Raw genomic sequence first — 26,705 nt, 5'->3', positions numbered from 1 at the left:
AGCCCATGAGAGTGTAAAACAGAACCTGACTCAGCATGGTGGCACCTGCTTCTGATCCCACTCCTGGAAGGTAGCAGCAGAAGGGTCAGCAGTTCAAAGCTGGCCTCAGCTACAATAGAGGAGACAGTGCCAGCCTAGGCTATGAGACCCTGTCTCAAACTAGAGCAAAACAAACAACAATAAAACAAGTAAAAAAAAAAAAAAACAAAACAAAACAAAACAGAAAACATTTGAGGCCCCAAGGGCAGAAGACAGAGGGCAGATTATACTTTGGGTATAGTGAATTGCAGAAATGACCAGAAACAGTGGGCGGCAAACACATGGTCTGGCCCAGACTCATGCAGGCACCTCAGTCCCACACAACCCCCAGCGTGCTGCTTGGTGTCCTGGACTTGCTATGAGAAAATAGAACCCCTCTAGCTTGTGAGGTTTTTGGTCATCATGGCACTGGGGATGAGTAGGGCAAGGTAGGGAACAGGGTTCCCCTAAAAGCCCTGGGCTCTTCCTGCCTATACCTGGACTTCCTGTGCTGCCTGAACTCTGGCTCTGTGGATCTTTCTCTAAGCAGAGCGCCTTTCCAGGGCTCCACCTCTGCACATGCTTTCTGCTGCAAGGCTGTTTCATGCCCTGCTTGCTTATCCTATATATAGGGCCAAGATACCACTTGCGAGGGCTTTTCTCTCTAACACCCATCCTCAAATTCTGTTTGCAGCCCCTATCACAATTGTAATTTAAATATTTCTTGTGATTTTGTTTTTTTATTTAGGTTGGGAATTGATATTATATAATTTAAAATGTTTTCCTCGTCGGGCAGTGAAGGCGCACACTTTTAATCCCAGCACTTGGGAGGCAGAGGCAGGCGATTTCTGAGTTCGAGGCCAGCCTGGTCTACAGAGTGAGTTCCAGGACAGCCAGGACTACACAGAGAAACCCTGTCTTGAAAACAAACAAACAAACAAAAAAAACCAAAACAAAAAAATGTTTTCCTCATTAGATCACAGGTACTACCGATGCCAAGTGCCTTGCTTCTTCTACAGAGGGCCAGGACTTCACAAAACTGGCATCTGGCAGATGCTCTAACACATCCATGATGGGATGAAGGCACACATGCCACTCCTGACCAGCCTCGTGACTCTAAGAACATCTACCAAACAGTGCCAGACAGCCAGTCTAGTCCCCCAAGCCCATGCGCCGGCTTTAATGACCTACAATTGAACTATTAAAACTACTAATAATTGTTACTGGATTTATGACTTGTAAATGACATCTAGTGAAACGATGGAGCAGGAATGTGAGCAGAGGAGATGCACGCCGTCTCTCACAAGTTATTTTTGACTGTGTTAATTATACGCCATCAACACAAGACTCTGGTAGACTTACAGCGAGTGGGAGAATAATTCCAGCCAGAAGCAGGTCCAGGTGTCTGTTACTCCTACAACTGAGTAAATAGACCTACTGACAGCCTGGAGAGTTCCAGTTTTCCATTCCAGCTAGAACCTGTGCCCACCACACAAGAAAGTAATGGCTGTCTCAGAAGGACAGATGGTCAAGGAGTGCTAGAACCTATGACTACCACACAAGAGTAATGGCTGTCTCAGAAAGACGGACGGTCAGGGAGCTCTATGTGACACCCTCTCCCACCCACCCACTTCTTTGTTTTAGTGAAACATTTACCTAAAGACAGTGACAGAGAATGAAGCAGGCCAGCCTGTCGTCCTTGCTGCCCTGGCTGGCCAGCCTGATGGAGGTGCAGGCTGACAGCAGGCAGGCGAGTAAGGACACAGTTGTGCTCACTTTTGCATGTTCTTCCAGTTTTCAATCACGGAAAGGCACGTGCACGTGCAAGATGAGGGGGGATACACACTGTAATTCTGGCAATTCTGTATATAGAGGTAAATACTCTTCTATTTGCATTTCAGATCGACACTGCACAGAGTAAAAATGAGCTGTAAAAAGCATGCAATTATTTCACACGTCAGTTTCTCCTCAGAGCAACCTCAATGGCAATCAGTAACCACCTGGACACGCAAACGGGGATTCTGGGGGGGAGGGAAGCTGCATCTGATTAGAATAAATGCCACACACACCCCTTTTCTTTTCTTTTTTTTTTTTTTTTTTGAGACAGGGTTTCTCTGTGTAGCCTTGGCTGTTCTGAACTTGAACTTGCTCTATAGGCCAGGTTGGCCTTGAACTTACAGAGATTTGCCTCCTCTGTCTCCCAAGTGCTGAGATTAAAGGCGTGTGCCACCACTGCCTGGCCCCTCTTTTTAAAAAATATATTTTCTTGTTTTTGGAGACAGGGTTCCTCTGTATAGCCCTGGCTGTCCTGGAACTCACTTTGTAGACCAGACTGGCCTCGAACTCAGAAATGCGCCTGCCTCTGCCTCCCGAGTGCTGGGATTAAAGGCGTGAGCCACCATGACTGGCTTTAAAAATGTTTTTAAGGATGCATTTATTCTATGTGTATGAGTGCTTTGTTTGCATGGATATCTGTGCATCATGTGCATCCTAGTACTGGACTTATGGACAGTTGTGAGCTGCTATGTGAGTGCTAGGAATTGAACTTGGGTCCTCTACAAGGACAGCATATGCTCAACTGCTGGACCGTCTCTCTGCCCCCACCCCCTCCCTATTAGTGGGGGCCTTGTGTTTTGGTTTTGCATGGGAACACAGGTCTTACACAGTAGTTCTGCCATGTCTGTTCCTTTTCCAAGTGTTGCTCCATTAAGTCCTGAGCCCGTGAGCCAAGCTCACTAAGATGCTGTCCTGGACTTTCTCAAGGAGCTGTTAGACACACCAGGAGTAAGACGGGCATCCCACCCTGACTAGCCCTGCCCACACTCTGCTAACTGGTCTTCATCTTTTTTGGCAGAGTGAAAATGAGATGATGCCAGAAAGAGGACAACTGTACAGCTCCTGCCCATAGTTACCACTCACTCTGATCATTATGAAGGGCCTACGTGGTACCCAGGCCATGTACCGGGCTAAAGAGATGGATGGTCCATGAACCAGCCTCTAGCAGCCAAAGCCCAGAGAGGCAGGAGGCACAGGTTACACAGTGAGGTCTCTACTGAGAGGTAAATGGTGTGCCTGATTATCAGGATCAAAGGAGAACACCTGCCTTGGAGGTGGGAGGGAGACAAGCTACAACGTTCTGCTGGTGAAAGGAGTGTCACTGTGACACCGATTGGGTGGTACCAGGGAATGGCTTTAGCCACTTGAGATAAAGTCGTCCCTAAGCAAAAGCATTTTAAAATGTTATATTTATAATAAAAACTATATTTATTTATTTAGTATGTCTATATGTATGTGAATGCACATGTGCCATGACTCACACATGTGTAAGTTTTCTTCTTATGCCTTGCGGGTCCCAGGACTTGAACTCAGGTCCTCAGGTTTGGCAGCAAGTGCCTTTACCCACTGAACTATCTTGCTGTCCCTGGCTTCTAACTCTCTAGGCAGCCAAGGATGACTGTGAATCTTCCCTGCCTCCTTCCAGAGGCCGAGAGTACAGTGCATGTCACCTGGTCAGGTTTCAGCCATGCAGGGACTGAACCCAGGGCCAGGCAAGCGCTCTGCCATCTGAGCTACATTCAGAGACCTGCAAGACTTCTTTCTCCTGGAGACACCCACCACTCAAAGAAAGCCAGCTTTACCTCTTTAAATGGGGCGGTTCTCAGGTATTCTGCTCTTCCTGGGGTGGGGGTAGGAATCTCTCCTGGGCACTGTTGTGTCTTAAATAACAGTCATGCTCGTGCTAACACATGGCATCCTGGCTGAGCTCCTGTCATCAGGCTCTGGGCTTTTTTTGTGTGTCTGTGTGAGTGTTAAGCAAAGCCTTCTTCTTAATTAACGGGTCCATCTTAGCAGCCCCCCCTCCTGTGCCGATCTCCAATCCTCCTCCATATCATGGGACTTCCTCTGAACTCCCCAAGGATCAAAGCCTCCTGTCAGCCAAGGATTGTCACCAAATCCTAAGGATCAGGGGCTGAATACAAGAAAAGTTCAAAGGTAAAGTTATTCACAGGACCCTCTGAGGTAGGCAGGATACAAGCAATCCTGTGGGGGGGGGGCTCTCATTAAGACTTCAACACCCTGCCATCTACACACATACACACCACACACACATACTCACACACATACATACACCACACACACACACACACATACACCCCATCTATAACCCCCAACACCTGCCATCTACACACACATACAACACATACCCTATACCTGCCATCTATACACACACACACACACACACACACACACACACACACCCCACACCACCCCACCCCAATCAAGCCCCAAAACTGCAGGGAGAGGACAGGGCATGGGTAGTGTGTGCTTGTGGGGAGGGAGGTGCCTCCTCTCATTCAGAAGGGCTCAGAGCAGCAGGTGGCTGCCAAAAGCACTGGACAGAAGAAGCCCTTTGTGGTTTCAGGGGAGTTTCCTTTTTGGAGTTGGACTCTCACATAGACATTGGACCTAATGCTAAACATGTCCTCTATACTGAGGTGTGCACACCTCCACCTAGCCCCTAGGTCAGGAGAGCTTAAAGCAGCACCAGCTTCCTTGTGTGAAACCTCCCTGGAAGGGCTGAAGCTGAGGTGCCTCACCAGCAGACAGGGGCGACTGTGTACCACACACAGCCATTTTCCCACCCATCCTGTTCACCAGCTTGGGGGTTTCAGCAACAAGGGCAATGTTTGGGGTTGGCATGGCTGAGACACAGAAGGCTTAGTAAACAGAACATGTGAGCAGAAGTGCCTTGGGCACACAGGTGCACTTTCAAATGGAAAAGCAGAAAAACAGCCGAGGACTCTTTCCGGACGCTCAGAACATTCCTACAAAGCTGTGTCTTTGAGTTAAGATCAAAAGAAGAAATAAATGGCAGGTATTCTTCTTGTTAGATCCTAAATATGTTTATTTATTTGGTTATAAAAGCCACATAACCATAAGTCAGAATATTTGGAAACTACAGGGAGGAAGAAAAAAAAATCTCTAGCCAGACCTACCTTTCTAACACACACAGAGATATTTTTGTTATTTGAGACAGAGTCTTGATATGTTCGCTCTGGTTAGCTTGGCACTTGCTATGTAGGCCAGGCTGGCCTTGAACTCTTTAAGATGTGCTTACTCTGACTTCCCAGTGTTAGGATAAAAGGTGTGTGTGTGCCACAATTCCCATCAAGATGAACACACACACACACACACACACACACACACACACACTAAATATATGATTTATTTTAATGTACATACAATTTATTTGTATGGGTATTTTGTCTCATGTGTGGCTGTGCACCACATGTGGATAGATCCCTTAGAAGCTAGAATTCCTGGAACTGAAGCTTCAGACAGAGAGCTGTGAGCTGCCATGTGAGTGATAGGAATTGAACTTGGGTCCTGTGGAAGGCCAACCAGTGCTCATAACCCCCGAGTCATCTCTCAAGCCCTTGCTTTAATTTTTTAAAAAATGATTTCAAACATAAGGGAGAAGCAGAAAAACAAGATGTCAATTTTTTTCTTACATATGTAGTGTGTATATCATGTGAAGTCTGAGAGGAACTCTGTGGGGAGCTCAGAGGAGAGATGGCAGTAGGAGTGTGAATCAGGAAAGATCACGGAGGCTGGAGGATTGCCATGAAAGTGATTAAGAGCAGGACAGCTTTGGTAGAGGACTGGGATCGATTCCTAGCACCCACCTGGTGCCTCACAACCAACTGTCACGCCATCAGTTCTAGAACATGCAACTCCCTCCTCTGGTGCACAGACATACATGCAGCAAAGCGGTCATACACAGAGAGTCGGAGGCCAGGCACTCTCTAAAAAACAAACAAAAAGAGAATTTTTTCTTTTGTGTGTAGCATGTTTCCAGTGTGTGCACATACACGTGGCGGTCAGAGGACAAACGCTGGTGCAGGTTCTGGTGGCTGAACTCAGGTATTACCTACTGGGCTATAGCTCCAGCCCAAGGGAAAAAAATTTAAAAAACAAAACAAAACAACCAAGTTTCTTTCTTTACTCTTTATGTCTATGTATGTGCGCCTGCATGAGTTTGTTTATATGCTCCATGTGTGTGCAGGTGGCCTCGGAAGCCACACAGGTACTGTGGTCTGGTTTGTTTTGTTTTGAGACACTGCCCCTCTCTGTAGTCCTGGAACTAGCTATGTAGATCAGCCTGGCCTCGAATTCATAGAGATGAGCCTTTGCCTCCCAAGTGCTAGGATTCAAGCATGTGCCAACATGCTAGACATAAATGTATATTTTAAACAATTTATGTTTATCCTATGGGTAAATATGGGTATTTTCAAGAGCCTACATGTGCATGTGTACCAAGTATGTGCCCTGTTCCCATGGAGGCCAGAAGAAGGTGTTGAATTCCCTAGAACTGGAGTTATAGACCCAAACCTAGATCCTCTGCAAGAACAGCAACTGCTATTGACTACTGAGCCATCTTACTAGCCTCTACACAAAACATTCTTGTGAAAATCCATACAAATTCTTTTTGGGGGTGCAGGGGGAGTAGCTTTGAGTCAGGGTTTCTCTGTGTAGCTTTGGCTGTCTGGAACTTGCTCTGTAGACCAGGCTGGAAATTGTTTGTTTGTTTGTTTGTTTGTTTTTTCGAGACAGGGTTTCTCTGTATAGCCCTGGCTGTCCTGGTACTCACTTTGTAGACCACGTTGGCCTCGAACTCAGAAATCCGCCTGCAAGGTGTGCGCCACCATGCCCGGAGAAAAAAATTTTTATTTTATTATGTGTGCGAATGTTTTTGCCTGCATGTATGTACCTGGTGCCAATAGAGGTCAGAAGAGGGTATCAGATGCCCTGGGGCTGGAGTTACAGATGGTTGTAAGCTGCTGTGTATGTTCTGAGACCCTGATGGAACAAGTGCTCTTACAACTGAATTAAGCCTCTGGTCCCTTAAAAAGCTTTTAAAGAGTAATGTCGATGAGGTAGCTCAGCAAATAAAGTCACTTACTGCCGAGCCTGGAAACCTGAATTTGACCCCTTGGGGTCCACATCTAGGAGAGACGATTCCCATATATTTATACTGTCCTCTACCTTCTGCATGTGAGCCATGGCATCCTACACTAAATAAATAGACAAGACTACATCATCATAAAAGGAAAGCCACGAACATCATCTCCAGTTTTTCTAGGGCCCTACAGCTAGTAAAGAAGGGGGGCAGACCCAATGGCATGGACTTTGCAGATGTGACTCTATTAAATATCACTCACTACTGCATCTCCTTCTTACTACTACAAAGAAGTGTACAGAAAGCCAATCTGCTGCCACCCTTACAAGTCTATTGTAGGCTCTAACAGATGGAACGCATGTGAGAATATTTTGCTTTCTTAAGCAAATATCTATATCTCCAGGATCCTTATTATTACTGACACTTTGAGAAATCTGGCTTGCTATCAGGGGCTAAGGGCAAAGACACGGCTCTCAAGACAAAGAATAGAGAGAAGCCCCAAATATGAGCAGGCAGAAAAGGAAGGGGTAAGTTGGGAACATGGTTTATTTTGTATATATTTGCTTTTTGTAATTTTGTGGGGACAGAGTAGTTCGAGACAAAGTTTCTCTGTGTAGCCTTGGCTATCCTGGAATTCACTCTGTAGACCAGGCGGCCCACCTTGTCTTCCAAGTGCTGAGAATGAAGGTGTGTGCCACCACCACTAGTTTGCTTTTCGTAATAAAAGATCATTTATTTATTTCCCACTAAGGCTTTATTTGGAGAAAAAAACAAAATGGTGTCACTGCTTGCCACACCTTGATGGCTGGTTACTGTTACACACACACACACACACACACACACACACACACACACACGTTAGTTGTTTATATTTATTTATTTGGCATTTATGTCCACATGTGGATATGTATGCCACAGTAGAGACTCTCTTTTCTATCACGTAGGATCCAGGGCTCAGACTCACAATGCTGGGTGGCACAGTGGCAAGTGCTTTTTTGTGCCTTTGCCCTCTGAGTTATCTCAATGTCCCCTTACTCCCTTAGATTAAAAAAAAAGATTTATTTTGTTTTTAATTATATGTGTGTTGGTCTGTACATTAGAGTTAGGCCTGCTGCCAAGGTGAGGAGTGTCAGACCCCTTTGTGGCTGGGTATACAAGCAGCTGTAAGGTGTCCAATCTGGGTGCTGGGAATTGAACCTGGGTCCTCTGCATGAGATAATACATGTGCTTAACTACTGAGTCATCTCTCCAGACCCTAAATTTTATTTATTTATTAATTATTATTATTATTGTTTTGGTTTTTTGAGATCAGGTCTCTTATGTAACTCTGGCTATCGTGTAACTCTCTGTAGACCAAGCTGGCCTTGAATTCACAGATTCTCCCCCCCCCATCAGTGCTGGGACTAAAGGTGTGTACCACCATGCCCAGCTCATTTATTTATTTATTATTGTATGTAAATAATGTGTATGCATGTGCATAGAGGTAAGAGGATACCTTTGTGGATTGGTTCTCTCCACCTTTAGGTGGGGTCTGGGGACCAGATCAGGGTACCTACCATTCATGCTTAGTAAATACCCTTACTTTCTGAGCCATCCCATCAGCCAAAGTTAATGTTATAAAACATATAATCTGAACACTCACTTGGGAGGCAGAGAGAGAGGCAGGTGGATCTCTGTGCTTTTTAAACCAGCCTAGTCGACAGAGAGAGTTCCAGGACAGCCAAGACTACACAGAAAACCCCTGACTCAAAAAAACCAAACAAGGTAAAACAAAAAGGCAGATAGGAAATTTGAAGGACCACAACTATTTATAACTCATAAAGAACAATTCTGTCTAAATCATCACTAAAATGTGTAAGTAAAAAGAACAACAAGGAACAAGAGGAACAATGAGGTTTCAGGTGGGAGAGAGCTTTCCATTTCACCTAATATGTTCAATTTCTACTCGTGTGTAACAGACAGACACAGAATTTCTGTAGTATAAAACAGCTACAGCGAGTTGTGCACCTTAGGAAACCTTCAGTGCAGTGTAGGGGCCAGTGTGGGTCAGGTGGTAGTGGCATGTGTGTCACACTGAAACATCTGATGGTGCTACTGTGCAGCGCTGAGGGCACTGGGGGAATTCTGCGAGGCCAGCAAACAGGCCTGGGCTCCAAGCCTACAAGGCAGGCAGCCTCTCCACCATAATGAGAAAGGGGGTAGTTGGGGGAGCCAAATGGAGGCGGCTGCTGGCCCAGCTACTTTACTGATAAAATCTAAAGCTTCGCTTTGAGAGGTCTAGGAAAAAGAAATTAGGGCTGACTCCAACCAACAGCAAGGCCAGGCTTTTGAGACACTGCATCGCGAGTGCAGGGAAGTCAGCAGAGGGGCAGGAGTCCTGCCACCTAAGGGATTCTATCCACGCCTGGTGGCTAGAGAACACAGGCTCACTAAAGCCCAAGCTGCTGTTATTATTAACTGAAGGTTACTGAGCCTTTCAGAGAGCATTTATTTTCAAAATATTTCTATTAGACTAGAGACAAGCGTCACCCTGACCCCTCCTGGATTGTGCCTAGCTGTACAATGGGGAAAGAATCCCAAGTGTGAACTGTCGATGGGGTGGAAGAGGAGGGGAGTATTGCGCATGACTTTCCCTGGAGAACAAGGGAGAAGCTAACTGGTTAAAAATCCTTCCAGGGATATAGGTAGGTGAGGCAGTGCAGGGACAGAGATCAAAGTGGCTGCTGGCTGTAAGCTCCTGGTAGAGATGACGGCTCAGGGTCCTAAACAAAAGACAGAGAGCAGAAGTCCCCAGGTCTAATGTGTGTGCTTCCAGGCTAGCTTTTGCTGAGGCACTCCACCCAAGGTTTCAGCGGCCACAGGGCTTGCAGCCTTCTGTGGCAGGAGCAGGAGCCACAGCCGCCACTGCAGTAGGAATAGTGCAGCCTCTTTCAGAATGTCTTTAAATAGCAACCCGAGGAAGACAGCAGCTTCCCTGCACCTCCACAGGCACCGAAATAGAACAAAGACAGCAGGGAGAATGGCCAGAGCTTGTGCAAAGGTGGCTGCAGCTGCTGCTGCGAGACTGGCAGCATCTCAGAGATCCATGACAAATTCACCCTTCAAAGGGCACTAGCTGCCACACCTGGAGACAGGCTTTATTGCTTCCAATCCCCGGATCTCTATGCAGACACCTGCCAAGGGTGGAGGTCCTGTTTCCTTCCTTCCCTGAAAGCATTCTGCCAGACAGCCAAGGGGCAGGAAACAGATCCCTGTTGCCATTTATTGGTGGTTCTACACTGGTCACGGGGCTGAGCCCTTTCCACCGGTTTTACCACTGAATCCTGTGACACAGGGATTATCGATCACAGTTTACATAACTGGGACTGGGGTTTAGAGGTTTATTATTCAAACAGGTAACTGCCAAGTTTGACGACTCTACAAACCTTGCCTTTAAAGGTGCCCGTTACTAGGAAATCTGTTCTGCAGGAAGGACTTGTCCCTCTCCTGCACTGCCGACCTTACTTATTTGGATGGCGCCTGGCTAGTAGGGCATAGGGGGAGCTGACTGGCTAGTGTCTGATTCCAGGAAGTGCCAGTTTGCTTTGGGACACCCCGAATCATTATAATCTTAGCTTGCTCAAACAGCCTGGGTGTCCCTGGAGTTAGCCAGGTCTTTGCAGGTAGAGAAAGTGCTGGTTGCAGACCCTAGATCATCTGCTTAGTGGAACTCAGTGCTGCAATGACCCAGGAAGAAAAGGCTGTAGAGCTTGACCAAAGGCTGGAGAGAACCAGACGTGTGGACATACGGATGAGGCTAGGGTCTGTATTGTTTGCTAATGCACATGGGAGTGTGAAACATGCTAGAGATTATAACCCCGGCCCTCACCACAGAGGGTGGACACATTGCCCCCAAGGGATACTGTCTAAGTAGTTAGTGACCCCCCCCTCTCCACACACACTTAATCTACTGATGCAAATGAAAAGCCTCAGTATTATTTAGTGGTATAGGGGGACATACTTTGTGCATGATAGGCAAGCCACAGCCGTTGCCTCTATGAAACATTTTATTTTGCATGTGTGCCTGTTTTGTCTGCATGGATGTCTGTGTATCACATACATGACTGGTGCTGGTGGAGGTCAGAAGAGAGTGTCAGACTTCCTGGAACTGGATCTACTGATGGCTGCCAGCTGCCAATTGAGCGCTGGGAACTGAACCCAGGTCCTCTGGAAGAACAACAAGTGCTCTTTGCTGAACCATCTCTCCAACTGCTCCCTGAACCCCCATGAAAAACTTTTTGTTTGTTTGTTTTTTGTTTTTCGAGACAGGGTTTCTCTGTGTAGCCCTGGCTGTCCTGGAACTCACTATGTAGATCAGGCTGGCCTCGAACGCAGAAATCCGCCTGTCTCTGCCTCCCAAGTGCTGGGATTAAAGGCGCCACCACTGCCTGGATGAAAAACTTTTAAAATGTCTGGAACTTGCCAGATTCCTAAGAATCAGATTCTTAAAGTTTGGGACTTATGACTTTAAAAATTTTAACACTTCTTATACTTTGTAGGTGATTCTGACGACTTAACAATGATGTATCAACAAGAAACTCAACGTGTGTGTGTGTGTGTGTGTGTGTGTGTGTGTGTGTGAGAGAGAGAGAGAGAGAGAGAGAGAGAGAGAGAGAGAGAGAGAGAGAGAGAGAGAGAGAGAGAGAAAGTCAGAGGTCACTTTTGGAGACCTTCCTCTAGCATACAGTTTGTTGAGGCAGGGTCTCCCACTGACCACTCATTTCTGCAAACCTGGCTGCTCTTGTGACCTGCTTGTCTCTGCCACTGGCTCTTCTGTGGGTGCTGGGGGTGTGAATTCAGATGCCCATGATCTTGGAGCAAGCACTCACCCCCCAAGCAACCTCCCAGCCCCCCAGAATCAGTAATCTAATACAAATAAGGATGAGGCAGCACAGGATAGCTGAAAAACAAAACAATAAAAGACCTAAAAAAGCTGACAGGAGCCTTAGTAGGGATCTACCATTACTTCAATGTCAATGTGTTAAGAGGCTGCCCAAGATGCAGCTAAGTGCCAATGACAAGGCAAAGAGACTTGGACTATATTTCTTGGAATTTTCTTAATTATGAACAAAGAAGTTTTCCCAGAACAGAGAATAGCTCTTACATGTACATTTGTACTGTGTCTCCCAGGCAAGTGAGATGGCTATGCCGTCTCTACAACCTGAGTTGGGTCCCCTAGAACCTACATAAAAGCTGGACTTGGGAGCACGCATTACATTCTCAGCACAGGGAGAGCCTTCCCCAGAACTCCCCACCCCACCAGCTAGCCTACAGTGTGAAGCTCAGTTGAGACAAAAAGAAAAACCTGCCTCAACAAGGTGGCAGGCTTCCGTTTCCTCATTCCAGTGACACAATACCCGCTAACTCAGGAGAACTGGAGACCAGAAGAAAGCCCAGTGGTGAAGCAAAGGGGTCCTGGGAAGCCATCTGTGTCTGAACACATCTCTAACAGTTCACATGTTTCTCCAGTACAGCCTCAGGCTTGGTCAGGTAAACCCTTCAGGAAGAGCAGAGCTGGCCCCTTACTTCTACCTCTGCTGGCTTCGTGACCTGAACATGGAGACATAAGCGTGCTGTGCCCCAGCGTCCCATCTGTGGATAGGTTGGGAGCCTACTTGTCACAGAGTTGCTATGAGGATTTAGGACCTAAAGAGTTTTGAGGTATAATTAGTCATTAGTGAGTGTTAGCAATGTTCAGTGCAGACGCTTGGAGGGTGTGGGCTTCCCCAGGAACCACTGCCTGAGCACACAAACCACAGGGCAATGAACAGTGAGCGACAAGAGGACTTACAGCGTTTATTTACTTTGTGTGGAGGAGACTCAGACCACAGTGCCTGTGGTGAGGTCAGAGAACAACGACCAACAAGGACCTGGTCCTCTCCTTCAGACATTGGTCTGGTGGATCAAATGCAGGCTGTCAGTCTTGCAGCAAATGTTTTGTCCACTGAGCCACCTATCTCCCCAGCCCTCAAACTAAGTAGCTGGAGATGACCTTCAACTCCTGCTCTTTAAAAACTGTTACTTACTTAAAGATTTTATTTCAGCTGGGTGGTGGTGGCACATGCCTTTAATCCCAGCACTTGGGAGGCAGAGGCAGGCGGATTTCTAAGTTCGAGGCCAGCCTGGTCTACAAAGTGAGTTCCAGGACAGTCAAGGCTACACAGAGAAACCCTGTCTCGAAAAACCAAATCCTCCCCTCCCCCCCCCCCCAAAAAAGATTTTATTTGTAGTATGTGTATGACTATCTCACCAATAAATGCACTGAGTAAACGTACTGTGCTATGTGTGTATGCCATTATGTATGTATGTATGACCTTAGAGGTCAGGAGAGGTTGGATCTCATAGGCCTGGAGTAACAGACAGCTGTGAGCCTCCATGTGGGTGCTGGGAACTGAACCTAGATCCTCTGTAAGAGCAGACAGTGTTCTTAACCACTGTGCCGTCTCCAGCCCCTCATCAGCCCCTTCTCTCTTTTTCTCTCTTTCCATATAGGGTTTCTCTGTGTAGCCTCAGTTTTTATGGAACTCCCTCTGTAGACCAGGATGGCCTCTAAACTCACCGAGATCCACCTGACTGTATCCTGAGTGCCACAGCCTGGCTAGCCTCCTCATTTCTCATTCTTGTCTTAATTTTTGTTGAAAATGAACCTTAATTTCTATTAGGCTACCTTTTGTGAATGATGCATACCAGAGTTTACTGGGTTGTCTTGAGCCTATAACAGATGATTAACTTCATAAAATTTTTTCACATTCATTTTCATTCTGTAGAGCTTAACCTGTAACATCATATACCTCCTTATCAACTGGCACTACTGGGAAGTCTAATTCACTCGTGTTTGGAAGCAACCAACATCGTGAGTTAATTTCCCACTGACAATCACCAGGGCCAGAGTCATCACTTTTGTCCTTATGCACAATTGGGGAAATCGGCACCAGAACACTCACAGAAGATGTAGGTGCAGCCAGTCCCTGGGCTGCCTCCCACCCCCACTTCCTACGTTTGTCCCACCTTGCCCAGTCTACCCAGTATCAAACTGGTGTCATCTCACACCACCCCAAGACAAGTGTACTCAGGATTTCTTCTTTTCAGAGGAAGGGATACAGAGGAATGTTTGCCACCCAGACACCTGTCACAGCAGTGTAATTACTTTCGGAGGGAGAAAAGTCCCAAGACTCTCCCTAGCCTGGCAACCTGGAAGGGGTTTGGTCTCCTGTGCTTTCTCTCTGCTCCCTGATATTTCTCATCTTCTCTGTGATGGGAACTTGCTAAATGCAAAATCTAGGGCTGGGTTTTTGGCAAGAGATGGAGGGACATGAGGAAGGACAAAGGCAACCTGCCTGTTTCCTGTCTGTGTTCTCTGAAGACTTGTTGACAGGTCCTGGAGGGCTCCTGGGCCCAACGCCAGCCCAAACACCCTCCAACAGCTCCTCTGTCCTTCTCCTGGGTAGACAGGAACTGTGGTGGGAGAGGTGACCTGGTCTGGATTCCTTTTGGATATTATGGATTCACAGATCTCAAACAGCCTTTATCTGGTCATGATCTGTAGAATAAATATCCAGGACACTACCTTTCTGGGTCTTTCAGATGACAGGGACACAGAAGACTGAGACTGTGTTCTGAAGCTACCACTGGACAGTTGGGGGACAGTTAACCTATCTTCCTTGCCTTAGTCTCTTCATCTTAACAACAGGCACATGAAACTAGACCCTAAACCAAATAGTTACAAAGACAGAATGGGTCAATTCATGGAGAGCACGCAGACATCAGTGCTGTTACATAATAAATGCCCAACAGTGCGTGCTCAGTCAAAGTCTTTTGGGGAGTTTTCATACACATGTAGTTTTTGTTTTGTTTTGTTTTGAGGAAACTACTATGCATATCGAGAAAGAGTGTTTTGATTTGTTTGGAATTTACCAAAAGCACTTACCTGAGTCTGTCTGTATCTGTAGCTACCCCACTCATGGAGATTCTACACGCAAGAGCAACTGAATAATGAATGTCTTTTTTTTGTTGTTTTTCGAGACAGGGTTTTTCTGTGTAGCCCTGGCTGTCCTGGAACTCACTCTGTAGACCAGGCTGGCCTCGAACTCAGAAATCCGCCTGCCTCTGCCTCCCAAGTGCTGGGATTAAAGGTGTGTGCCACCACGCCCGGCAACAGGTGTGTTTCTAAGCCACTGCAATGACCCAACCTCAATACAGAGAAGAAAGAACAGGGTGCTAACTCAGAATAAGACATGCATTATTGCTGGGCGATGGTAGCGCACGCCTTTAATCCCAGCACTTGGGAGGCAGAGGCAGGCGGGTTTCTGAGTTCGAGGTCAGCCTGGTCTACCGAGTGAGTTCCAGGACAGCCAGGGCTACAAAGAGAAACCCTGTCTCGGAAAACCGAAAAAAAAAAAAAAAGGAAACGAGAAAAGAAACACACCTGCTGTGTAAGCAGCTATCCCTTCTACTTAGCAGAATGTAGGCAATACTATAAAAAGGGGTTATAACAATATATGTCCTAATAAAAACTCATTGGTCTGATCTAGACAAGGCTGATAGAATGGATTCTTGCAAACCTGATTCTGGATATGTATTTGTGTGTACATTCATGTGTGTGTGTGTGTGTAAATGTAGTGTAGAGGTACAGAGGTCAGAGGACAATCTTGGTAAAGGTCCTTGCCTTTTGTTTGTTTGAAACAGGAGTCTCTTGATTTTCTGCTAAGTATGCAGGTGTCTAACCCGTGAACTTTTGCCTCCTATGTGCCTGTGGAGCACGGAGATTCCAAATACATGTCTGCGTATTCCACCACCTAGGCAGGGTTTCTCTCTGGGTGTCCTGGAACTTGCTCTGTAGACCACGCTGACCTCAAACTCACAGAGATCTGCCTGCCTCCGCCTTCTGAGTGCTGGGATTAAAGCATACATGGCCCCTGCCCAGCTTGGGTCTGAGGATTCTTGCCCACTAAGCCATGTCCTCGGTCTCAAGCCTTGGTCCTCTTTTGTATACTGACTCACCTTAATAATGTTACCTAAGGTACCCTGGGTAACATAACAGATCTTGATGATGTCACTAAGGTGCCCTCGATAACATGACAAATCTTGTTCCTGATGAACAAGTAAATTAAACACAGGGAGAGCGGGAAGAAGCTGACTTTCACTAGCATTTGGCAATGCAGGTTGCCAGAGACACCAGGAAACCAGTACTGCTGCTTCCTGGCATTAGCTTTGGAAAACTCTGGAAAACCCACAAGCCCTTCCTTCATTCATAATATGAGACGTCTGGATTCTTATGATGGCTAACACGAACTGAATCTCTAGGGCTTTCCAAACTTATTTGACCTTATTTTAAAGGAGAAACTCACGAGTTACTATGCCAATGGACATCTTTGTGGTATATACATTAAGTATCTCAAAGATCTTTTCTACTTCTTATATCCAAAAATTCTGGAGCTTTAAATATATAAGTAAACCCATCTCGAAAAACCAAAAAAATAAAAAAAAATAAAAGTATATATATATATAAGTAAGAGAGTCTTGGGGCTGGTGAGATGGCTCAGTGGGTAAGAGCACCCGACTGCTCTTCCGAAGGTCAGGAGTTCAAATCCCAGCAACCACATGGTGGCTCACAACCATCCGTAACGAGATCTGACTCCCTCTTCTGGAGTGTCTGAGGACAGCTACAGTGTACTTACAATAAATAAATAAATAAATAAATAAATAAATAAATAAATAAATCTTAAAAAAAAAAAAAAAAAAGAGAATCTTTTTGGTCCTTTTAGACAAGGATGAGAAGGATGAGGAAAAGGCCTTCTACAGACACTGAGGTATCCAGAAGTCAAAGCCAGGCCTCCCACATGCAGGTCTGTGTAATGGGGATGTGGGGGACAGGAACAGAGAAGTTTCAGTGTTAGGTCTTACAAGCTGTCACCTATGTCAGTCACTAGAAGAGGCTTAATGGCCGCAGCGAGGTGCCAAAGCCTCATCTTCCCAGTGTCATACGCATCTGTCATTGTTGAGGAGTGAAGGGCACACACTCACGTCCACAGCACTCACCTCTCACAGATGACCAACGCCGAGACTGAACCCACTTTCATACAGACTGTGAATCCCATCCCCCACTGAGCCCATGGAAGCTGCGGATGGCCCTACAATCTTAGTTGGAACGTCATGTCTCTTATTTGTGATGTTTGCCTTTGGAGCCAGAACAGGACTCTGAGTGTTGGGTGCTCTGAGTACTGTATGCTGCACAGTGAGTCACGGTCAGCAGTGATGCCACCTCCCTCAGAAGAGCTGGATTGCAGGGCAAGGGCATGGAGCCCACACGCAAGAAGAGTAGACAGGAGGCTCAGTGGTCAAGAGGACTAGCTGAACTTGCAGAGGACCCAAGTCGATTCCCAGTACCTACTTCATCTACGTGGTAGCTCATGACCATCTACTCTAGTTCCAGGAGATGTGATCCCTTCTCCTCTGATCTCTGTGGGCACCAAAATGCACAGATACAGATTCAGATAGAACACCCCACACATAAAATGATTAAAAAAAAAAGCTCACGTCTTTACTTTAGCTAGATCATACTAGGTGTCTATTATTATTATTATTATTTTCTATTCTTTTTTAATTAGGTATTTTCTTCATTTACATTTCAAATCCCCCATACTCTCCCCTCCCCCACTCCCCTCCCCATCCACTCCCACTTCTTGGCCCTGGCATTCCCCTGTACTGAGGCATATAAAGTTTGTATGACCAATGGGCCTCTCTTTCCACTGATGGCCGACTAGGCCATCTTCTGATACATATGTAGCTCTGGGGGTTACTGGTTAATTCATATTGTTGTTCCTCCTATAGGGTTGCAGATCCCCCCAGGTCCTTGGGTACTTTCTCTAGCTCCTCCATTGGGGGCCCTGTGATCCATCCAATAGCTGACTGTGAGCATCCACTTCTGTGTTTGCTAGGCCCTGGCATAGTCTCACAAGAGACAGCTATATCGGGGTCCTGTCAGCAAAATCTTGCTAGTGTATGCAATGGTGTCAGCGTTTGGAAGCTGATTATGGGGTGGATCCCCGGATATGGCAGTCTCTAGATGGTCCATCCTTTCGTCTCAGCTCCAAACTTTGTCTCTGTAACTCCTTCTATGGGTGTTTTGTTCCCAATTCTAAGAAGGGGCAAAGTGTCCACACTTTGGTCTTCGTTCTTCTTGAATTTCATGTATTTCACAAATTGTATCTTATATCTTGGGTATTCTAAGTATCTAGGCTAATATCCACTTATCAGTGAGTGCATATCATGTGAGTTCTTTTGTGATTGGGTTACCTCACTCAGGATGATGCCCTCCAGGTCCATCCATTTGCCTAGGAATTTCATAAGTTCATTCTTTTTAATAGCTGAGTAGCACTCCATTGTGTAAATGTACCACATTTTCTGTATCCATTCCTCTGTTGAGGGGCATCTGGGTTCTTTCCAGCTTTTGGCTATTATAAATAAGGCGGCTATGAACATAGTGGAGCATGTGTCCTTCTTACCGGTTGGAACATCTGGATATATGCCCAGGACAGGTATTGTGGGATCCTCTGGTAGTACTATGTCCAATTTTTTGAGGAATTGCCAGACTGATTTCCAGAGTGGTTGTACAAGCTTGCAATCCCACCAGCAATGGAGGAGTGTTCTTCTTTCTCCACATCCTTGCCAGCATCTGCTGTCACCTGAATTTTTGATCTTAGCCATTCTGAATGGTGTGAGGTGGAATCTCAGGGTTGTTTTGATTTGTATTTCCCTGATGATTAAGGATGCTGAACATTTTTTCAGGTGCTTCTCAGCCATTCGGTATTCCTCAGGTGAGAATTCTTTGTTTAGCTCTGAGCCCCATTTTTTAATGGGGTTATTTGATTTTCTGGAGTCCACCTTCTTGAGTTCTTTATATATATTGGATATTAGTCCCCTATGGTATCTACTATTTTAATCCAAACAAATTCTGAGTTAAGCCCACCTTTCATACCTCCTGAAAGTAAAATGCACCTGTCCCTCTTGAAATGACAGGAAGGGGTTTTAAAAGTGGTATTATGTAGAACAAAAAGAACTAACGTGGGAACAACAGTCACAAAAGACCTACAGGTGGATGAATCTTGGAGTCATGGCTCTGGTTTTCTCAGGATAGCCTATCTTGACTTGGTGTTGTGTATAGTCACAGGTAGCATCCTGCTCACTTTCACATAGCCTAGTTTGGAAGATTACCTAATTAATTAATGAAGATGGGCATGGTAATACATGCCTGCAGTCCCTCAGCACTTGGGAGGTGGAAGCAGGAGGACCAGAAATTCAAGGTTCTCCTCAGCTACACAGCAACCCCAGCCCAGAGAGGGGTTGTATCTTGTGATGGCAAAAATGCTCTGCGACTGGATGGTGGTGATGGTTGCATGCTTTGTGACTTTAGTATAGTGATGAGTTCCTCATTTAAAAGAGTGAATTTTATGATATATAATTTATATGGATTTAAGAAATCGTAGGAGACAGCATACAGTCACATGACCTCTTTTCTGTGTCTGCCACAGTGGCCTTCTAGGAGCCTGTCCCCACCTGGCTCGTCCCAGCCTGGCCTTTTTCCAGTTTGCCAGCTTTCCTTGGGTTGTGTCTGTCCCTGGCCTGGCACCGTTCCTCTCCTGACACCGTTTTGTCCTGTTCTCTCAGGCTCCTGGCTCAGATCCTTGGACAAATGTGCCCCTGGAACATGCCTCTGAAGTCACTTTAATCTCTAACTCCAGGGCTTGAGGCTATGATCTGACAGCTGCAACCCCACAAATGCACCTCAGGTTTGGCAGATGATGGACCTTGGAAAAACCGGCATTAATTGGTGAGTAAACATTGTTTTTGAGACAGGGTTTCTCTGTGTAGCTCCAGCTGTCCTGGAACACACTCTGTAGAATAGGCTGGACTTTAACTCAGAGATCAGCCTGTCTCTGCCTCCCAAGTGCTGGGATTAAAGTTGTGTGCCACCACTGCCCAGCTAAACATTGTTTTTAATGTGTAGGAACAATCTTTTGAAAACTGCTTCTGTTCTGATTGACTCCTTGAAAGCAAAAGACAGCAGATTAAATCAGGCTTGAGACAACAGAGTAAGTCAATCGTCTCAATATGTACATAGGAGAAAAGAGACATCCCTTTTGCCTCAGTCACTTTACTATTGCTATAACGAAACACCATGACCACGACAATTTTAACTTGGGGCTCATGTTCCCAGAGGGTTTCCACCATGGCGGGGAGCACGGCAACAAGCATGGCACTGGAGCAGAAGCTGAGACCTTCCATCAGATCCACAAGCACAAGGCATTGAGGATGAGCCCGCCCCTGTGACACGCCTCCTCCAACAAGGCCACACCTCCTAACAGTTCCATCAGCTGGGGACCAAGTATTCAAATCCATGAGCCTATGGGAGCCACTCTTTTTCACATGTGACAGCTTGCTCCAGAAGCCTTGGGACTGTCATCACATTCTAAATCTCCAGACAATTGTTGAGAGGTCACTTTACATTTTGTTAGTGTGGGTAATTAAACCTGAGAGTGACTACTGTCTACTCTCAGGTATCACTAGTGAAATTGTTTGCTTTAAGATAGTGTTTTTAGGAGGCTAGGGATACGGCTTAGGGAAAATGCTTCCTGGACAAGCATGAGGACAAGAGTTTGGATCCCCTGTACTACTACAAAACTCCAGGCAGGCGTAGGAGCCACCTATAATCCTTACACTTTAGAGTCAGAGACAGGGGTTCCCCAGGGCAAGCTGGCTGGCTGGACTAGCTAGAATCAGTGAGCTTCAAGTTCAGCAACAGACCCTGCCTCAATAAATAAAACTGAGTACTTGAGAACACCAGCATCGACTATGCACATCTGCGTATACATGTGCTCCCACACAGATGTACACTTACATCTACACATGCACATACACCATACACAGATATTAAACATTTTTCTGTGCCCTTTCTTTACAACATAGGCCATCTAGTAAATTTAGGGGATGGTAGAGGCAGGCAGAGCATAGGTTTTAGGGTCAGATGGCCTGGCTTAAAACACGACCACTTTTGCCGGGTGGTAGATACACACCTTTAATCCCAGGACTCAGGAGGCAGAGGCAGGTAGATTTCTGAGTTCAAGGCCAGTACAGAGTGAGTACTAAGACAGCCAGGATTACAGAGAGAAACCCTGTCTCAAGAAACAAACAAACAAAAAAATCCTTTGTTTTGAGATGACCCATGGTGACAGGTGAGTGCCTGGCACAATGAAATGTGAGGTACCTAAAGTTATTGTACACATCCATGCATGATACTGTACTTGGTCTGAGCCAAAAGTGTTTTTATGAATGTATAAAACAGTACAAGTCATTCCATTAGTACATGTGCTTTTGTGTTCTTATGCATCAGCTACAATAAACTTAATTGTAAAATTATAGATATCAAGTTAATTACATATCCTTCCATATGGATATAATCTGATCAGTCTATAAAATTATCTTTAGTAGATTTTTTTAAAGTCACTGCAAGGAGTTGGGACTATGATATCTCAGTGGTGGAGTGCTTCCCTAGTCACTGTAAGGGGTTGGGATTATGACATCTCAGTGGCCGAATGCTTCCCTAGTATTTGTTAGATCTTGAGTTTGATTAGCCTTGGCAGGGGTGAGGGGAAATAAAGAAAGGACTGGGGATGTAGCTCAGTGGGTCCAGTACCTGGCTAGCACGTGAGCCAACAGCCTGGGATTCTATGCCCAGCACCATATAAACTAAACATGACAGTGCACACCTGCCATCCCAGCATGAGAGGTGAAGGCAGAGATCAGGAGTTCAAGGTCATCCTTGGATACACGGCAAGTTCGAGGCTAGCTTGGGCTACAGGAGATTCTGCCACAAAAAAAGAAATGAAGGAATAAAAAGAATCTAATCACAAAAGAAACTAAAACAAGAAAAATACAACCCTAGAGCAAAATAACCAATAAGTGGGCCAGAGAGTTTAGCAGGTTGTGCAGTGGTGACGATGGCAGCAGAAGCCCAGCACAGCACTGTAATGGCCACTGGTGACCACCATCATCACTGCTCTTAGATGACAACCTTGAGAGTCAGAGGGGCTCATACATGCCGAGCCACCTCCCTTGGGCACTTCTGTGTCAGACAGATCCAACAGACGTGAAAAGAGGGTTACAGAGGTCTAGGGATTTTCACAAAAACCAGAATTTGCACCAGGATCTTGTTTACTACGTACATACATACAACATGTATATATATGGACATACATACATTCATACTACATGCATACATACTACACACATACATACTTCATATATACACACACTATATACATACATACATACATACATACATACATACTATACATATGTATATCTCCTTGGGTTTCTCATTTGTTTTCTCTGTTCATGTGACAGAATTGACTTCTTTCAAGGTAAGCATGACAGAAGAACTGCTCCTCTTGTCTTGCTGGAGCTGGAAGGTGGAAAGGAGAGGAAGAGTGGAGACTCCATACTAGGCACAGGCTCTTCTGAGATGACAGCAGTAACCAATGGAGCAGGATGGATGTGAAGAGCGAGGGCCGTGGACTCTTAGGATCTGTGTGTTTCTACTTCCTGAAAAAGCTACACTGAAGTCCTGAAATCCAGTGCCCCAGAATGTGACCTTGTTTAGAAACAGGGTCACTGTAATGGTCACATCTTTCTAAATAAGGCCATAATGCAGTAGGGTAGACCTAATGATGGCTGATACTGCTTGTCAATGCGACAGAATCTACAGTCACTTAGTGTTGCTTGGTTGATGAGTTGGAGAGGATAAAGGAAGGTTCGTAGAAGACTGGGGGCTGTGGACTGTGCTACCACTCCAGACAGAGGACCTACTAAGGTCCAATGGATTCAGGAACCCCAGCAATTCTCATAACTGAGAATGGGAGGCGTTCTCACGGCCTGGTTCCTGTCCTGGGAAACACATGACCACCACACCCCATTGAGAAGACTGTGACAATCAGTCACATAGGGGACAACACCTGATGTCCTTCCACATACAGAGGAGGTATCCCTAACATCTCAGACCAAGCCAATAGAAAGCACTTGCCTCTAGATCCCAACCCACCCAACATGTTTATAAAGTCCTAGCCACAAGGAAGAAAGTGCAGGAGTTATTTCGCCAAAGACACCAAAGATCACCTGAGTGTGCCTGTCTTATTGTGCCGTAATGCTCCAGGGAAGTTTTCTCTCCTGAAGCTTTCCTGCCACCTGCCACCAACTCTGGGGCAGTGGGAGCCACGGAAGAGGCCCAACAGCCCACCTTACTCTGGCTTTCCCTCAGAAATCGATAACTCTTTGCCAGCTCCAGTTGGTTCAGAGCCCCTCAGACCCCCTCGGACAGCGCCCAGTACACAGACCAGCAAAAGACAACTTAGAAACTTAAGTTACTTTTAAATCCCATGACAACTTTTAACTCCAATGACACTACAAACAACGCCGGACACAAGATTAATTCTTATTAATTAAATTAATAATTAAATGCCTGGTCTTTATTGAGTATGAACTGTACAGACACTCGTGCCTTCCGGATAACAATGTTAAGAGGGAGGCTTCTACCACCAGAGCCTAACACTGGATGTCAGCTATGATGGCACACTCCTGTGATCCCACTCTGAGGCAGATGCAGATCATCGTGAGTTCTAGGCTAGTTTGGGCTTTATAGAGGTTCCGTGTGCTGGCTAGTTTTATGTCATTGCTTTAACATAAAAGCAACAGTCATCAGAGAGAAGGGAGCCTCAGTTGAGAAAATGCCTCCATAAGGTTGGGCTGTGCGCAAACCTGTGCATTATTTTAATTAGTGACTGATGGGGGAGGGGCCATCCCTGGGCTGGTTAGTCCTGGCTTCCATAAGAAAGCAGGCTGAGCAAGACAAGTAAGCAAGCCAATAAGCAACTTTCATGGCCTCTGCATTAGCTCCTGCCCCAAGTTCTTGCCCTGACTTCCTTCAATGATGAACAGTGATATGGAAGTGTAAGTCAAATAAACCCTTTCTTCAGGATGTTGCTTTGGTCTTGGTGTTTTATCACAGCAATAAAGACTAAGACACCCCAGCTCAAAAAACAAAAGCTACACATGGTGGTCTTCACATGTAACCCCTGCACACAAGCGATGGAAGCAGAGGATCCTGTTGAAGGCCATCCTTGGCTACATAGTGCGTTTTGAGTCAGCCTGGGCTACAAAGGATCTTGTCTCAAAACAAAACAAAACAAACTGCCAACCAACCAAATAAACAAAATCCAACAAAACGGTCCAATGCTGTACTTGAAACAAAAAGTCACTGCAGGATGAAAGCTTGCATCTGATTCAGAAGTTGACTCAACCATCAAATTAATAAAACCAAACACCTACCCCTGTAGAAACTGCAGGCTTGCTTTATTTTCAAATAAATGACCTGTTGTTAAGATCTTTCCTTCCCTCCTCCTCCAGGAAGCAAGATGGTTCAGTGGGTAAGGTACTTGCCTCTAAGCCTGATGACTGAGTTTGAGCCCCAAGACTTACATGTTAGCAGGAGAGAATGAACTCCTGAAAGCTGTCCTATAACCCCCCCCCCCACACACACACACACACACACGCTGTGGCATGCACAGCCCCCACAGTAAATACATACTAGAAAATAATTGTGGGCTGGTGAGATGGCTCAGTGGGTAAGAGCACCCGACTGCTCCTCCAAAGGTCCAGAGTTCAAATCCCAGCAACCACATGGTGGCTCACAACCATCCACAACAAGATCTGACGCCCTCTCCTGGAGTGTCTGAAGACAGCTACAGTGTACTTACATATATTAATAAAATAAATCTTTAAAAAAAAAAAAAAAAAAAGAAAATAATTGTTTTTTTTTCTCATTTTGAAAGAATGAATTCCAAAGTCTACTGCTGATCTCCCACTAGACATAACAGAGAGAGAGAGAGAGAGAGAGAGAGAGAGTACTCTGTTGGCGTTAAAGTTAGGGGCTGGAAGGAGGAATTTTCTTTTTGGTCTTTTGAGGCAGGTTTTAAGATGGCTCAGGTAAATTCTCTCCTGCCTAGTCTCCCAGAGCCAAGACTACAGATGTGTACCACTACATACCTCTTCACACATGAGCTTCAGAACAAAATGCTTGGTCACTGCAAACTACATGCAAAAGAAGCTAAGCTGTCATAGTTCTTCTGGGAAAACTATGCGGAAGGCACAAGTTATGTAGATACTTTATAGTCAACACTAAATCACTTTAGTTTGTTTGTTTTGAGACGTGGTCTCACTATAGATAGATAGATAGATAGATAGATAGATAGATAGATAGATAGTCTAGAACTCCCTGAGCAGACCAGGGTGGCTTTGAGTTCACAAAGCTCTTCCTACCTCTTCTAGCCTCTCCAGGGCTAGTGTTACAGGTGAGCATCACCAGGCCTTTTTTTGTTTAATATGTCTAGCTCAGGCTGGCCTGGAACTCCTGAGCCCCTCTTCAACATATCCTACCAGTGGCCCCTCCACAGCCAGGTTTTTGTTTTTGTTTTTTTAATTGAGAGTTTTGTTACGTAGTTCTGGCTTGCTGTGTAGACTGGGCTGGCTTTGAGCAATCCTCTTGTCTTTCTTTGCCTTTGGGGCTGAGATTATAGGCATGTGTCACCATGCCCGGCTGCTCCCTTCTTCCTATTATATATGTAGCTTTATTTCCATTTCTCCATTATTCATGGTAGTTACACTTTATAAAGTCACTGAGTACAGAATCAGTGAGCATTGGTGTTTCGTTCCCACTGGAAATAACAGGCAGGTTCCTTATAGCCTTGGCTCTGCTAAAGCATTTACTTTTAAGTACTTTAAAAAGAAACAAAACCCTTTGTTCCTAGAATTGGTAACTTCTACTTTTGAACTGATTTATTTTTTCATTGTCTCTTTTTTCTTTTAAATACATCCAGTAACTTTTTTAAAAGGTTTACTTATTTTTTATTTTATGTGTTTGTGTAGCACAAGTGTGCAATGAATGTACTTGGAGGCCAGAGAGGGCGTTCCAGACAGTTGTTAGCCACCATGCCAGTGACAAGACCCGAACCTGGATCCTTCCTGAGAGCAGCAAGCTCTCTTCACTGCTGAGCCAGCCCCAGCCTGTGCAATTTTGAATTGTACCTTAGGTATTAGAAATGTGAAGTTATGGAAACCCTGAATCCTGCTTTCCAAAGGATGCATCTTTCTTTTTTCCTTTTGTCTTTTTGGAGTGCTGGGGACTGAACCCAGGGCCTGTGCATGGTAAGCCAGTGTTCCATCACTGTGCTACATATTTATTTATTTATTTTCTGTGTGTGAGTGATTATGTGTGTTGTGTATCAGTGCACTGAATGTGGTTCATGTGCATATGTGTATATGACTACACATGTGTGCATGTGTGCTTGTATGTGTACATGTACCTGTTTACATGTGCAGAGGCCAAAGGAGGATGTCAGGGGTATAGCTCACTCTCCCTCCACCCCCTTGCTCTCTCATTTCTTTGAACCTAGAGCTAAACTGGTGGCCTGGCCATCCTGTCCTCGCTGCCTTGCCCCTCAGTACACATGTTCCTGTGCTGAGAGCTGGGGTCACAGGGAGATGCTTGCCCATCCAGTGCTCTTACTCACCTGGCCATTTCTCCGGATTCTCTGGGTTGTTTTGTTTTGTTTTGTAAAGCAGGCAGCTATACTGCCTG

The 26,705-nt window shown here is 45.6% G+C and overlaps 1 protein-coding gene and 1 long non-coding RNA gene across 3 annotated transcripts in view; one reads left to right on the top strand and one right to left on the bottom strand.

Moving 5' to 3' along the window:
- Positions 1 to 26,705, bottom strand: part of Tango6 (transport and golgi organization 6) — a 168,372-nt gene that overhangs the window by 1,949 nt on the left and 139,718 nt on the right. The gene's annotated exons all lie outside the window — the stretch shown is intronic.
- On the top strand, positions 2,520 to 23,894 carry Gm34197. 2 transcript variants are annotated; one of them, XR_387997.4, is made up of 3 exons: positions 2,520 to 3,077; positions 19,685 to 19,847; positions 22,421 to 23,894. It is a non-coding gene; the product is annotated as a predicted gene, 34197 (long non-coding RNA). The 2 variants fall into 2 exon arrangements; XR_879149.2 differs by lacking the exons at positions 2,520 to 3,077; positions 22,421 to 23,894 and adding an exon at positions 20,235 to 21,435 and having other exon boundaries at positions 18,878 to 19,847.

This window comes from Mus musculus, chromosome 8 (genome assembly GCF_000001635.26).
Source record: "Mus musculus strain C57BL/6J chromosome 8, GRCm38.p6 C57BL/6J".
NCBI lineage: Eukaryota > Metazoa > Chordata > Mammalia > Rodentia > Muridae > Mus > Mus musculus.
Note: the sequence above shows the minus strand (reverse complement) of the source record. Positions and strands in the feature narration are given on the sequence as shown.